Source organism: Carassius gibelio, chromosome B18 (assembly GCF_023724105.1).
Source record: "Carassius gibelio isolate Cgi1373 ecotype wild population from Czech Republic chromosome B18, carGib1.2-hapl.c, whole genome shotgun sequence".
In the NCBI taxonomy this organism is placed as follows: domain Eukaryota; kingdom Metazoa; phylum Chordata; class Actinopteri; order Cypriniformes; family Cyprinidae; genus Carassius; species Carassius gibelio.
This window is the reverse complement of record NC_068413.1, coordinates 10,981,016-10,996,333: the sequence shown is the minus strand read 5'-3', so window position 1 is coordinate 10,996,333 and position 15,318 is coordinate 10,981,016. Positions and strand designations below refer to the sequence as shown.

At 36.7% G+C, this 15,318-nt stretch overlaps 1 protein-coding gene and 1 long non-coding RNA gene across 28 annotated transcripts in view; one reads left to right on the top strand and one right to left on the bottom strand.

The window, feature by feature from the left end:
* LOC127977042 (myocyte-specific enhancer factor 2A-like) overlaps positions 1 to 11,546 on the bottom strand; it is a 97,343-nt gene extending 85,797 nt beyond the window's left edge. For 6 of the 17 annotated variants that reach the window (XM_052581700.1, XM_052581705.1, XM_052581707.1 and 3 more), the window contains exons 1-2: positions 11,243 to 11,546; positions 4,063 to 4,206 (exon numbers count right to left, since the gene is read on the bottom strand). The gene's annotated coding sequence lies outside the window, so the exon portion shown is untranslated. Of the gene's footprint in view, positions 1 to 4,062; positions 4,207 to 7,652; positions 9,303 to 11,242 lie in introns of those variants that run through there. The other 11 variants (XM_052581714.1, XM_052581708.1, XM_052581711.1 and 8 more) reach the window with 7 other exon arrangements.
* A 493-nt stretch (positions 11,547 to 12,039) lies between these two features.
* Positions 12,040 to 14,974, top strand: LOC127977056 (uncharacterized). 11 transcript variants are annotated; one of them, XR_008158087.1, is made up of 5 exons: positions 12,040 to 12,245; positions 13,559 to 13,623; positions 13,837 to 14,024; positions 14,116 to 14,208; positions 14,763 to 14,974. It is a non-coding gene; the product is annotated as an uncharacterized LOC127977056 (long non-coding RNA). The 11 variants fall into 11 exon arrangements; XR_008158081.1 differs by having other exon boundaries at positions 12,043 to 12,245; positions 13,559 to 13,619; XR_008158083.1 differs by having other exon boundaries at positions 12,048 to 12,245; positions 13,867 to 14,024.
* The last annotated feature ends 344 nt before the right edge of the window (positions 14,975 to 15,318 follow it).

Sequence of the window (15,318 nt, the reverse complement as noted above, 5' to 3'; positions counted from 1 at the left end):
TAGAAATAAAATAGTGGTATTGTATCTTTTTAAAAGAAGTGCTTGTCACTCTGGCATTACAACTCTGTCATGAGTGACAGATGATGTGCCATTATGCGATAACAATTCCTTAAAACTACAAACACGGTGATGATAAAAAACAATAATGTGGCATGAAAACAACATCACATTCAAAACCCACCCACTATGATATAAGAGAAAAACAACAAGCCAGAAGGGATGTCGGCTCAAAACAATATATGCACAACATTACTTTATGGTTCCATTGAGACACGTTTCTCTTAGGTGTGTCCACGATAGCATTCAATGCTGATATCCTGAGCACGCGGAGCAGCGCACGACTGCAGTTTGACGCACATATGAGTGCCCACAGAGCAGAGGTAATGAGAGACGGTGGGGGGGTCGGCGGAACACAGGTGCAGTCTGCATCACTCCTCCGAACCATCAGCTGTGCCTGTCTCAACCACGCATCCACACAAGCCCACCTCAAAGCCACACTCAGTGACATCACGTGACAAAGAGAGAGCTGTGAGAGAGAACTTTCACAAGCTTTTAAAAGTTATCCTTTCACATATGCTCTGTCTCACACTCAAAAAGTAATTCAAAGCTGCTACAGGTCTTCAATGTCAATGATTCTTTCTTGAAACTTCAAAAGAACAGCTTTTATTTAAAATATAAATATTTAGTAAAATTATACTTATTTACAGTCATTTTTGATCAGTGTACTGTAAAACTGTTATTTCTATAAAGCAAAAATAAATAAACAGAGGACAAAAATTATTTGCTGGGTCCCAGAAGGAAAAAGAGCATAATAAGAGCATAATAAAGAATAAACATTTCTTAAGTTTTCTGTGAATATCATTATTTTTTTTTTCAGCAGTCTTTTATATTTCTTCTAGGATTCTTTGATGAAAGCTCAAATCAAAAACATTTATTTGAAATACAAATATTTGGTAAAACTGATACATCTCGACTGTCATTTTTGATCAGTTTACTATAAAACTTAAATAAATAAATATGTCCCGACAGAGGACAAAAATGATTTGCTGGGTCCCAGAAGGATAAGGAGACACTCTGATGACAACAGATAATAAAAGACATAATCCTGATCACAGTGGCACTTCAAGATAAACCGGCACTCATAGGAGTTCATAATGAAGCTTGAGTCAAGGCTAATCGTTGACCCGCAAAATGAGATAATCTACGGTAAGTTACCCTCCATGGACTAGACGGATTAGTGTTCAGCACTTGAAGGTTTTTGTTTTGTTTTGCTCTGGTGTTGAGTAACATGGGACTCCTCCCTAAGCTGCCCTCTTAACCCTGAGAGGGCAGTGTGGTGGCAGGGTGAGGAGGCAGAGAGGAAGAGGATCAGCAGGGAAAGAGGATTAGCAGCTTTGGGCTGCTGCTCTGGTTCCAGCCTCACACCCGTGATGCTGAGGACCCAGCCACGGCCTAGAGGGACTAGAGCGACCAGGTCGTCAACCATGACTTTATCTTTAGAATAGGCGAAGGAGACCGAAAAGAGGCCGTCGGTCCTTAAGCTTCTCTGCACTGCTCAGCAGGACATGTGCTGAGTAGACCGTATGTGTGGCTTACCACCAGGGGTCACAACCAAGGACGGGGCAGTCAAAAGGTCAAGGCTAGCTGTCTCTTTAGACAATGCAGGCATAGTTTTCAAATTGTGAGGCACTAAAGAGATAGATAATTCGCAGCAGATGATATCTGCTATTAAACATGCCATTACATTAAACATGTATGGGTTACTAAATTGTCTCTATGCATGGAAAAAAATTATTGGTCGGTCAATGCCAGTTAAAAATTACAGACTGAACCTAAAAATACAATGTTTCCAAGTACCTCTAAAATGCTTACGATATTAAAAATGATCATTATATTGTTTAAATAGAAATTTGATACAGTGTGGCTATGGCACTCCGGGACTACAGAGTCTCCATTAAACTTCTGACGGTCATTAATGTTTAATAGCCTTTAATGAATGTCAGAAGTTAAATGGAGGTTATTGACATACTGAATAAACATATTTCAAACTACAAAGATGGAAGTTTTTCTTTACAATTGTTTTGGTTGGGTCACACTGACAACTTATCCCAGCATTCTCTCCTAAATTTGGTTCTTGATGATCCAGACAGACCCGACGGCTTTTCTAGGTAGTGACAAATAGAGAAACATGAATATATTCAGCTGACGTGTGTCTAGCCAGATAATTCTCAGTTGTAAGTCCCTCTCACATGCTCTTATTTAATTATAATTTTGTGCGTGCTTTTTTTTGCCCCAGCCGTTCTGCAACGCTGGCTATGCACTTTAAATACGATTTAACCAATATTAACTCTGAAATCTTATCCTCATGTCAAAAAGTGAGCTGTATTTTCATGTGGTGAGTAGGCCTCTGCCAATTTAGATGCTAATCCCCGGGCCAATGGTTTGGAAATCATCATCGCTACATATTAAGAAGCTGCCTAATAAAGCTAAAACTGAGGAGCCTAAGAACCTGATAGATGGTTTTATTTGGCAAGTGCAGTGGAAACCTATTTACGGCTTGCAACAGACGCAGTTGTGTGTGCATGCGAGGTAAATGAGGAGCTAATATTTTGATACGCGTCTTAAATTATGGCTTTTCTGTTTGCCTAACATGTTCCCCATATCCTTTAGTAACTCATTTAGAATCGAAAGTGTGGCAATGTGGTGTGGTGGTGGGACAGGAGGCAGCCAGAGGTTTCTGGTTTTGGAGCTGCTACTTATGGGGTGACCCCGCTGGGACATCGTACATTCCGCTGGGTTAGAGAGCCGATCCAAAGACCGCAGATAATAGAGAGGGAAGTCAGCGCAGACTAAAATCAACTGAATATATGCATGTGGATGCATATTCATAACTCTGCCCTTTATGGTGATAAAAGCGGCCCATTTATACGCCTTTTATCGAATAAAAAAAATCCTCCGAGATGTTCCCAGAGGAGGGAAAAAGGTCTGTATTGCCCACACAAGCAAACTATGGCTTAAACATTATCTGCTGGGCTCAAGATTCTGCATCCTGCCTCCAGGTCTCACGGGAGAATGCTGGAATCTCCAGCTCAATGATAGGGTTCCAATAAACAATGAATCACGCTGCTCTGAGCAAGCGTGAAAGAGAGCCGTTGCACAAAAAGAAAACCGAGCGTGATTTAATGGACATGGTGCAAAAGTACGGCACATTCCACAGGGCTGATCTGAAAAAATATTTAGAACAGAACTGCTAAAGTGTCTTCACACTCTGGGAAAAAGAATAGGCCTGCGACAAGAGCATTCAAACAAGTAATGAGCATGACGCGTCAAATACAGAGTCATTGACGTCCCCTTAAAACGGCCTGTTTCCAGTAAGGATTGCACAAATGTGTCATTGAGTGGTTTTGTTGTTACTTGTTTTGGTTTATATTGCAATGACAGCAAACTAACATTTCGAACATTTCATGTAAGCTCAGTCAATTTACAGATAATTGATGCAGACGAAACATGCAGATTTTACACAATCTGAGTCTCTAAATAATAGATTGCATCACATTATCAATAGTGAAAAATAATAAATGATTAAACCTTGTTTCTAAAAAACTTACAGACCAACAAAATTACATACCAGTACTCTTGTTTTTTTGTTTGTTTGTTTTTTTCTAAAGGTCCAGCCTCTGCTTGTTAAATAACATTTGTGGCTAACTTTGAGACTGAACAATGCCAGTTGCAGCTGACTCAAATAAGACACTTAAAAACAGGGTGTTTCACTTTAAATTCAGCTAACGTGAAATTAAACGTCAAATTAAACACTATAGCTTCTTTATGGCAAGTGTAACTCCTATTTGGAACAAGACAAACTACTTGTTTTCAACAGAATTTCAGCATATAAATCATATCGTGCATGTAGAGTACAGCAGGCACTCAACATTAGACGTCAACTGACCATATGGCACTGTATCAAGTTTACTTCATTAGATTTGATACAAAAAAAGTGAGCCTCTGCGTAATTAAAGCAGATGCAGCATTGTTTGACAGGAAGAGAAGAAGAGCTGGGCTTACCCTAACAAACGAAGCCGTGCAATCCTCAGTCCTGGACCCAAAATATCCAGCTCAGGTCTTATTTACGTTCTTTCTTCCTTCCCTTTCAATGCTTCTCTCTACTTTCAAGCTTCCTGGTGCTTTCTCCTCCTCGGGTAAAATGCCCTGTTTGAGGGGGAAGGGAAGAGAGGAAAAGTGTTTCGCTCAGTGATTCAGAATCATGGTGTAAACGCCAGCCTTCTCTTTCTGACAACCAGCGTTAATTGCAGATCAGACTCGCCCACACACTCCAGACTCTCTCTATTCACTCTCTCCTGGAAGGAGCTGAGGGCAGGCTGTGAGATTGGAGTGCTATGAACAGCACAGTGGGAGATGCTCTAACCCCCACCCTGCCCAACACCAATCACCACCTCTGGAGCTCGACTTCACCATGGCTGACATTATTTCACAAGAACGGAACATTCATAGACAGACGCCCATGGGACGACGCACACTGACAGTGCGTCTGAGTCCATCGTATAGCATACGTTATAAATCTGTTGCATTATACCTGATGAAGTGTAAACTACAGTCCTCAAGCCTATGGGAGAAATATTAAGAGGTGGCCCTTTTATAGCCAAAAGGAACTCAGAGCTCAAGATGCAAGATGCAAAAAGTCACGTCTATTAGAATGACTATTAAGGTGGCAGTATCTAGTAATACAGAAACCATACGTGAACAAAAGATGCTTTATTAACAGAGCACAGCATGAAACCAATTTCAAGTGTGATGTGGTGCTTTATCGGATTTGAAGAAGGGGATGTAGGGTGAACAGCATTCAGAATATTAAAAGAATTCCTTCGCTGACTAATTCATTGTCGAGTGTGTAAACAGAAAGCTATTGAGTTTCCTTGTGATGTTTTCAGTGCTGACTTTGCACCCCGTGTTAGTTTGGGCTTATTAAACTATAATGAAGTCGCACAGAAAGCCAGATGGAAAAAGTGTGATGACATTATGCACTTGACTAGGATATTAATTCTTTACAGTGTACCTCAGATGAAAATGAGGGCAGCAAAACAAATTTAATTAAAACATATTTTAATGTGATTTGCAACAAAATAACTTCAGTGTGTGTTGAACCAAATGGTTCATGAACCAATATTTCAGTCACAGTGCACAGAGATCAAACAATCAAAAACAACCGATTCTGACACTGAGGCTGATTAAAATACCTACACCGTTCTTCACAAATACACACATACAATTATATTAAACTTGGGTCCAACTTTTTTAAAATATCTTTAACAACTGCTTATGTTAAAAAAATACAAAAAAGTTTGGTACAATGTTCTTAGTGTGTGTACTGGAAAATACTTCTACTGCTACTGAGGTGAAATATGTGTTATATGAATTCTCTTAAGGGTGAGTTCAAGAGTATAGGGTAGAATCAACAGTGTAATTATAGATTTGATAATTATAGTATAATTACAAAAATTAATTACAGATGTAATTACACTTTTTTACAATACACAAATGTACATAATTTAGTAACATACAATTTTTTTATTACATATCTCTACGAAAACACGCAAGCACTAAATAAGCAATCAGGTGCAAGATTTTTTTTCTATTATACCAACTCTGTTTGTGGCTTGAAATATTGAACTAATCAATGAATCTATGGTGTGCTGAGCCCTGACCACTGGTTGTAAGCATCTTAAAACCCGAACAATCAGTGGGACAGAAAAACATTATTCCTGATGTCATTTTCATCATGATGTACCGTGACCTGACTGCCTGCCTTGTGTGGCTCATAATTACAATGCTTGTCAGACACAAGCAATGAGCAACCCTATGAACATAGCCCCATTTAGCCTTTGACATTCGGACAACAGTTTGAGACATTGTGGCTTATTGTGGTTTTTATTAATTTGATATCTTTATCTATTGATAATTATTTTAATTGTTAATTATTTATGACTTATGTTAAGGTCAAAATGGCATGTCATCTTGTAATATTGTGTTTAAGGTGAGTCTAAGGCACTTTGGCGATAACTAAATGGCGGGCTACAAGGCCATTAACAGAGTCATGTGTAATCTTACAAGCACAAGTACTACAATCTCTGCCTCTGGATGATTAGGCTGTTCCTTCTCTGTGCATGTCAAAGTCAGCAGCTCTTAAGGGGGGGGGGGGGGGTTTATTTAACCTTCCTTTATAGTTTGTCTAAGTCCATAAGTTAAGTAAAAATACTAAAGCTAACGTTTTAAACAAGCATTTATTAAGGTGATGAGACAAATACCAAACAATAAATTCAATACAATCAGTTGTAAATTTCATAAAGTGAAACACTATTAGTCTAGGGTTTTATTTATTTATTTATTTATTTTTTAATAACAGTTACTAATTGTTGGTTAATGGCCAAACTAAACATGAATGAAATTAAAATCAGATTTAATTCAATAACTTTAATGCAGTAATGACCTTGCATGTGAGTCACAATCGGGTACCGCACAATAGCTAGACCTCCCACTAGTTTGTAACAAGAACTTGTGATTTCAAGAATAACATTAAATCACAACTGAAATTAATATGCGATTATAAAATAATTGATCGCATCAATTTACACTTGTCTCAGTTTATACACTAACATACATTATAGAGACTCCAATAAAGCCTGCGAAGCTTCACCTATGTGACACTTCGTGCTGTTACTGGTGCTAACTATCCCAAGCTCTGCAAGAGACCAGCACCATCTAGATTTCACAGAGAAAGCTATCTGCAATAACTTCCAAATTTCAAAATAAGTTTCTTAGTTCGGCAAGATAAAAGATCAATAACTTTCCTTAATATTCATAAAGTAGTCGGACGTGCTTTAGATGTCTACGGAGATAATATATTTTAACCCTGTTGACTTGTGCGTGTTTTAATGTGTATTAAAATGTAAAACATTTACTAATCCCTTATTATAATGTCCGAAGTACAGTAAATTAGTAGCTGTCTCTGCTCCTTTGGATGTTTTAAATAATTGTTCCGTCCAAAAAGCAAGAATGCAATTCCTGCGACTTCTACCAGTCTTCGAAGACAAAATAAAGTATAGAAATATTATGTCACACGGGTCCTGAAGTTGATCTTGTCCTGTTTTGAAGTTCTGAACATTTGCAGGTGATCCTCTTCAACTATATTCAGAAGCGAAAGATTTACGGTTTGCAAAGTATATCAAAACAATTTCTAATTTTACATTAAATATCTGCTGGCTTTCCTGACTAATATCTGTCTTTTTCAATCGCCCCTCCATAAATATTTAACACCACCCGGAAAATAATGAGGCGAGACTAGAGCGCAACATTCGCCAAGTGTCAAAGTGGAACCCAAAACCACGCACGAGCACCACTTCACAGAGAATTACGAGCACGAAAAACATTGTTGTACTTCAGTCTGGAGCCTGCGACTCGGCAACAAACACATCCAAACGTGTTGCCGAACACTGAGACACACATATGACAAACATGTTTAGGCTTCCCAAACGAACTGTAACGCGTTTAATTTGCGCTCATCCAGTCTCACTCCACGACTCCCTCCTCTCTCTCCAACTCCGCTGCCGTGTAACATTGTTGCTATTTTTGAGACTCACCTTTTTTGCTTCGCGGTCCCCCTCGCTGTATATAGATACTGTGTATCAGTGACTCCCGTGGATACACTGTGACATAAATGTATTTTCAGTCACACTGACACAAGGCTTCTATTTTCGGGAGCTGAGCTGACAAACTCAGAAGAAGCAGCAGTCGCTCTTGTCACAACATAAGCTCCTCCCCCAATATGACGAACACTAGACGGAGTCAACCTCCTGCGGCAAGCCTATTTAACATATATTCTTTTAAACTAAATGGTGTCTATCGCCACATTACTGTTACTTGTTTTTTTAAGGTATGAAATAATGACTAGGTTCTTTTTCAATTTCACCAGTAACTATCCCTATTAACCATGCCAGATTACTGGAATCTATAGCTCTAATAGTGATTATTTATTAGATAGTAGACCTACTGTACCTATTTTGAAGACACATTTTTAATAATAATTTATGCAATGACTTATCAAACAAATTACTTGTATTATATTACATATTAGTGTCTAATAAATAGGTACTAATTTATATGCAATTGCTACAAAGAAAACTGGAATATTAATAGGCCTAAAGCCCCGTTCACACCAAAAACGATAACTATAAAGATATTAGCATCCACACAAGTGGACAATATTGTCTCTTTATTCTAAGCACATGCTCATCTGCCCCTTTAAATTCTTGAGCTTGTTATTGCAGGATGGATTCTGATTGGGTGTCAATGTTTTTCTATCATTCATCAGCTGGAGAAAAATAAACTGTCTGAAAGTGATTTCAGCAATCTTGTTTCTCCGTGCCTTTATCGTTAAAGCTTTGCTCTAGACTTTGTTATTCTTTAATATTGAGAATGATTTTTAGAACTATCTTTATCGTTATCTTTATAGTTATAAGTCCTTGGTGTGAGCAGGCTGTAACTATAGAAGTAGGCTACTAAAATGACTAGTTACTAGCTCTAGTTCCTAAAGATGTCATTTTACTTAAAGTTTATTTGATTACTAGTCAAACAGACTACTTTATAGACTGATTTTAATCTTATAAGTAAAGTTTATATTTATAAGTAATTATCAGAATGCATATTAGAGTCTAATAGGTACTAATATCTATTTAACTGCTATTTAAAAAAAACGGAAATACTAGTTGGCTTAACTATTGGAGTAACTAAGACATAGACAAATAGTCCAATAAAGTAGTTACAACTAAAACTGGAAAAGCAAAAAAAAGTGCTATTACAACTGAAAAAAGTAAGCAGTTTAAGGATGGTGGCTAGTAGCCAAAAAAGGTCAAACTATGGGTCACTAATGGATTACTTCCTAGTTTTTTAGGCTACCTAGTACAATTAAACAGATTATAATAGTCTTAAGAAATAATTGTTACTACAGCTTGCCATAAAACACCGCCTCCTCGTCCTCCACCTCCTACTCTACTCGTGTCTCATCTTCAGTTTAAAAACAAACATTAAAAACTCAAGAACAGCGACTTAAAAATACTGAAAACAATACGAAAGTACTTCGATACTGTGTTTTTAACACAGGTAAAAAGCGTCAAACCAAGTGAGCGCGCGAAATGAAGTGAGAAAGGAAATGACTCCCTAACCGCCACACCATGACATCACCGTATTTAACAGTTTCAGAAAGCGAGGAAACAACGCGAATAGCCAACTATATGTGCATGTCATCGAATCGAGGAAGTGACAGGCTCTGTCGCGCAAAAAGTTAACAAAGACGTCACTGTTGAGTAAAATCATCCACAACAACGATAACTGGCTGCCTGCTAAAAGCCCATTACGTCCAGAGCAATTTTAATATTTATTAGGGTTGTTAGACTGGCGCTAACTTAGATACGGTTGACGTAAGTTCTATAAAACAACAGTAACAATAGGGTCAATGCTTATGAAGTGACATGTTTCTCATCCAATCGAATCCATCAGCGGCCTGTCAGTGACCAATCAGAGAAAAGAGGTTGGCTGCGTTTTACGTTGCATGTGGCAGTGTCACGTGTAGTTGTAGGATCTGTGGAAGAGGTGTGGTACTGAACATGAGTTGTTTTTGCTGGGACTTAAAGGGAATTTGTATTACCACCGCTTTACCGCATGTGAAATGGGACACGCGGGAGATCAAAGGAATTACCACGTTAAAACAATTCGAAATGGATAAACAGAGACCAGTAAATAAAACAAAGCAGAATGAGGCCTTCATAAATTATTTACATTTATAAAATTACGTTTGTTTTACTTTGAAACAATAATTAGGCCTATCTTAATACTAAAATAAAGTGAGAGTTTCATAATTTTCATAACTTTCTAATCCACAGTACAGTTTAACTTGTGCAACAATACAGATAAATTTACCAGGTGATTACTAACACACACTGACCTTTATATCCAGTGTTTTAAGCACTTTCAAATTGCACCTTGACATAAATCTTGAAGGTAAATATGAGCAATCATGGATTGCATGGATGCACTTTATATTTAATCTTAATAACATTTTTAACTTGTTTTGTTTTGTCAGTTCGTTTTTTGTTGTTGTTGTTGTTGTTTTTTTTTTTTTTTTTTTTTTTTTTTTTGCACTTTGATAATATTTATTTATATTTTAGAATAATTGTAGAGATTTTAGATAAATTAACCAATATTTTCCTTACTGATTCTTCTTCACAACGTCCAAAAATGTAAAAGTACTTAATTATTACGTTTCTTAAGACAAGAACCAGTGCAACATGAAATAAACTACAATAGAAGATATAGCCATAGAATCCAGTGCAAACTCCCTGGAAAATGGCTATGGATATTGATGAAATCCTTTATTATGTGCCCTCTGTGACTTCACATTTTTTCACATTCTATTTGAAGCCTTGTAAAGCTGGAGCTGTACATAAAAATAGTCCCATCAGGGCAAGGCACATACTCCGGATCCCCTGTGCAAACACCCACTGGCACCAGAACCTTAACAAACCACACTGAACACTCAGCCACCTGTGGTCTAGAGATTAGCTAGACAAAAACACAATTTGTACTTAAATTTAGTGTTTAATCAGCTGTAACTGAAAATATTGTAGATAACAGCCAGTAAGCAGAGTGAAATGATCATGAAATGTATATACTGTATATGTATATACTAGTTTAAGTTTACAGCAATTAAAAAAAAAAAAAAGCTGAGCCCTTGAAGGAGATTTCTTTAAATAATATTATGAAATGTAATGTAGGTATAGCTGTACAACTGAAATATTTCCATATATATTCATATACGTCAATACTGAACCAAAATTAGATGATTCTTTTAAAAGATCCTACTAGAAAATTGGTTTCCTCTATGCAGAGTTTAAATTTGATTCAAGTAAAATGAAGTGGTGCAATCCTGAAAAACAAAAACAAAACTACAACTTCCAACATTTCACTTTGATGATTTTAAGTGTAATTATGATGATGAAAACAGAATATATAAAGTAAACAAAATACAAAAAAATGTTTTTAATGATTATGTCCATCTTCATTCCATCATTCTATTACTTACCAATCACCAGCAGTCAGGTCATGTGTTAATATTTTGTATACAATGCATCTTCCCCACTGCCCCTCCCCATCTGTGAATGGCTGTGTGTCTCACCTGTTTCTTGTGATGATCGATTAATTTCACAGAACCTGCTGCTAGCCTTCCTCAGGTATCTCTCTCAGGTGTGCCACTCCTACTTTCTTAATTTCCCTGGTATTAATTGAATTTTCTCTCTTGTTCTCTGTCTCTCTTTCTGTCTGCCTTCCTCTCTCACGTTCTCTCATTTGCTTTCTATCCCTTTTTTGTTCCTCAAAGCCAGACCAGCTGGCTTTGGACGGCTTTCTTCTTGCCCCTGTGAGGCCTGACTTCACACTCTCGTCCCTGGGTCTTTCTGCCGGAAGGGAGCTGGGCGACAGAAGTTTGAAGGGTAGGATCCCAGATGGACGCTGACATGCTGGGCATGCGTGTATGTGACAGGGCTTGGCTCAGGGGAGTGGTGGACCAGCCGCAGCTGTCACTCACCAATACTGAGGGTGTTAGAGGGTGTTTTGTGTTGTTATTATTATTAATAAAAGTGAAAAATTGTTCTGATCGGAGAACAACAATGCCTGACTTTTCACAAGAGATTCGTTCGTTTTCTCATAATACTCATAAGACTTGCCAGTGCCGGCACCAATATTTCAAATTGTCTTTTTTATTTATTTACTTTTTGCCAGTAGAAGTCATCTAAATAAGAACCATCAATATTTGAGCAACATTTCTATAGTTTATTGCCATAAAGTTTTAGGTTCAACAGAGTAGTGAAAACTACACTGAAAAAAGTGCAACAGCCCTGTCATTACTCTAAAGCACATTTTATACTTAATCTGACTTAAATTATTTAATTTTCTGTCTTGTTCTTGATCTTAAGTAAATTATTTACTTTAATTTAAAGTAAATCTAAGTTTTGTTGGTTTAATTTAAACTATTTGCTACACATCAAATCAATAATTTTGCGTTCTGTGTAAACCACGTGACCACTGACGTAATCGAGGTTGGGTTTGAGAATTTTACGATCGACGGCCATCTTGTTTCCCCTCACATCCAGACTGCGGCTGACAGCAGTTCCACAATATCGGTGAGTAACTATACAAAATGCTTTAATTTACTGTAACTGCATCTGATAAATATGTAACGTTATATGATGCGTTTGAATAAGTTAACTGTTTTATGGGTGCGTTTTGTCACATGTACATACACCCACGCATCTTTAATTGGGCGGATTGCATGAAGTTACTGACACAAAAATTAAGAGCTTGATTATTTTAAAACCGCTATTAGCCGCGAAACAGAACTGAAATCGTTAATCCCACAAGGGCTTTCTGTGCTTGTACACCGGAGGCACGCGCACGAGACCCACAGCGTCAGTACTGTCTCCTGCCGTTTGAATATTAAAATATATACACAAAATATGTCGAAAATGTCCGTCTTAATTAGCTTAAATATAACACAGTGACTTATGAATTAAGAGAGTGTAAACTTTTGGGAGTACATTAGATTTGAGTCAATACACTGAAAAAAAGTGCACATGGCATGTCATTACTCTAAAGAAGTCGTTATAACGTTACTTGATCTAACTCAAAACATTACATTTTCTGTCTAGCCATCAGTGTTATGTAAATATTTGGTCAATGTAAAATTAAAAGAATGTATTGTTAGTGTAAAATATACATTTCTGTAAATTGAAATTTAAAATATTGGTTCCCATTGTCACGTGATTTATAACGTAATCCGGGGTCATGCGTGAGGACGTTCAGCATTCTTGTTAAACCGCATGGATGAACTCGGCGTGGTAAAACGTGAATAAAGAAAATTGGTAAGTAATTTTAAACGTACATCTGGGCCGTATTATTAAAATTATACGTGTATGATTTCATAAAATGTTATGTTTTACTGGTGTTTTACATACGGTTAGTATTAACGTACTAGTTTGACTGCTCTAAATCGTTTAGAAGGTTTACACGTTTCCCTCATTACAATGTTAAACCGAGTGGAAATAAAATAATACAAGAAAACTGCTTCAGGTGAGATGGATTGATATTGAAACGTAGTATAAAGACTGTTTCGGGTATGCTGGAGTGCGATACTGTACTGCTACATGTATAAAGTACATGCACGCTTCAGACACTTGTATAGACTTAACGTTTTTATGAAGGTATATATTATGATGATTTTTATTGATTTATGAAACTCATGTTCGCAAGTTATTCGCTCTGCTTACTTGTATGGTCTCTCATTCATGATTAACATTAGCTTTACATGAAGGCCCAAACACATGTCTTTAGTGACATGCCTAAACACTTATTTTAACTCATTGTGTCGACCAGCATACTCGCAAATAAGTGATCTGTTTATGTGAGCCAGGTGGTTAATTCATTTTGTCTTTTGTAGGACGGGGTACTGCTGAACAACAATTAGGACAGGTTTTGAATAATCCAGCCACATGAAAAACGTAAGTAATTTGCACCATTTAATTTTTGCTTTGGAGGATAAGTCTTGTTATTTATCTTTCTTCTCTCCTATGCTCTACCTCACCATTCTCATTGGCAAGTAACTCAATGTGAAAATGTCTTGGATGCCCTAATTATATGTTTTGTTGTTTAATGCATTGTGTGCATATGTCTTTTACAACTAGTTCTCAAAGTAATTTTTTTTTTTTTTTTTTTCAGAAGTCTATTTTCTGTTTCTCTTTCTTACAGATTAATGCAGAATTTTTTCGCATCACGACCTTACCTCTACAATCAAGATTTATGGCCTCTTTGGACAGACAGACAGCTCTCAGCTTCTCCAGGTTATCAGGAGCAAAGGTGGAGCCCTCCGTGAGAAAACTAAGGACACTATTAAAGTTATGGATCAGGTATTGGTTACATGCAAACAAATTTGCTTGTGGTGATCAATTTAGTAGTGTATTGGTCTAATAAAAACAATACATCTTGAACATTTTGTAGAGTTTGGACATAGACATCAGAAGAGAGTGCCTGCTGAAGTGCCTGATCACATACCTTGGTGAAGATGCAAGCTGTCTGATCAAAGAATACCAGGTAATATAGACAATGTAAACTACTGAAATATTCTACAACCATGTTTGCCTTAAAGTTATATTTCACTACCAAATCAACATTTCCCTATGTTTTACTCGCCCTCAAAGCATCCTAACTAAATTTCTATTTGGTAGTGACATATCACTTTATAGTTAAATTACTAAATTGTGTTATCATTTACACATCAGCCTGTGTGACTTTCTTCCACGAATATGTCTGTGATTATCTACAATGGTCAACACATTGTACGAGCGTTTGCTTGTACAAAGTGTTTAAAAGCATTTTCAAAGCTAAAGAAAGTGTAAAAGTACATCTTCACCCAAAAATTTTCATCACTTACTCTACTCTTGTAATAAGCCGTTTACATTTTATTTTTATGCTGGACACAAATGAAGGTATTTGAATGAAAGTTAGCAACAGACGTTTGGGCTCTACATTGACCTCCATAGTAGGAAAGCTAAATAAATTTTGGAATTTTCAGATGAAGGGATATTTTTTGTTATTATTTTTTTTTTTTTCACATTCCCTCAATTTACTCTCTCCTATGTTTTTAGGCTGACCAGAGGGAGGAAGCAGAGAGAGAATTTGAAAAGACCACCATGGCGTTTTTTGTGATCCGTGAAACTGATGCTCTTAGTCGTGCACTGGACATTTCCATTGTCATTGACGGTGTGGAAGTACTCAATTAATTGCCCTCTGTTGCATGTGCCTGTGCATGTGTATTTGTATCAGAATGTTATTATGACAAAATAAACTGTCAAATGTTTGAGGCTAGAAGTCATTCATCTTAGTTGATAAAATTACACATTCTGAAAGTAATTTTTGTTTTCATATTACATCAATGTTTTAAATTGTATTTGTTTGGATATTTGGTTAGATAGAAAGTAAAATAATTAAGTTAATACAAAGAAAAAACATTAAGACAAAGTATAATTTGAGATCTCATTAAACTTAAAAATATTATTTGATTCAAAGATACTTTTTGCTTTGGCTAAGTAATAGATAGTTAATTCTTTTCAAAGTAAAAATTTTAAGTTGATAAAAAGTAAAGTAATTAGATGTAACAAGTTGACGCAATTTTTTTACTTTGATCCAATGAAACACTTTTTT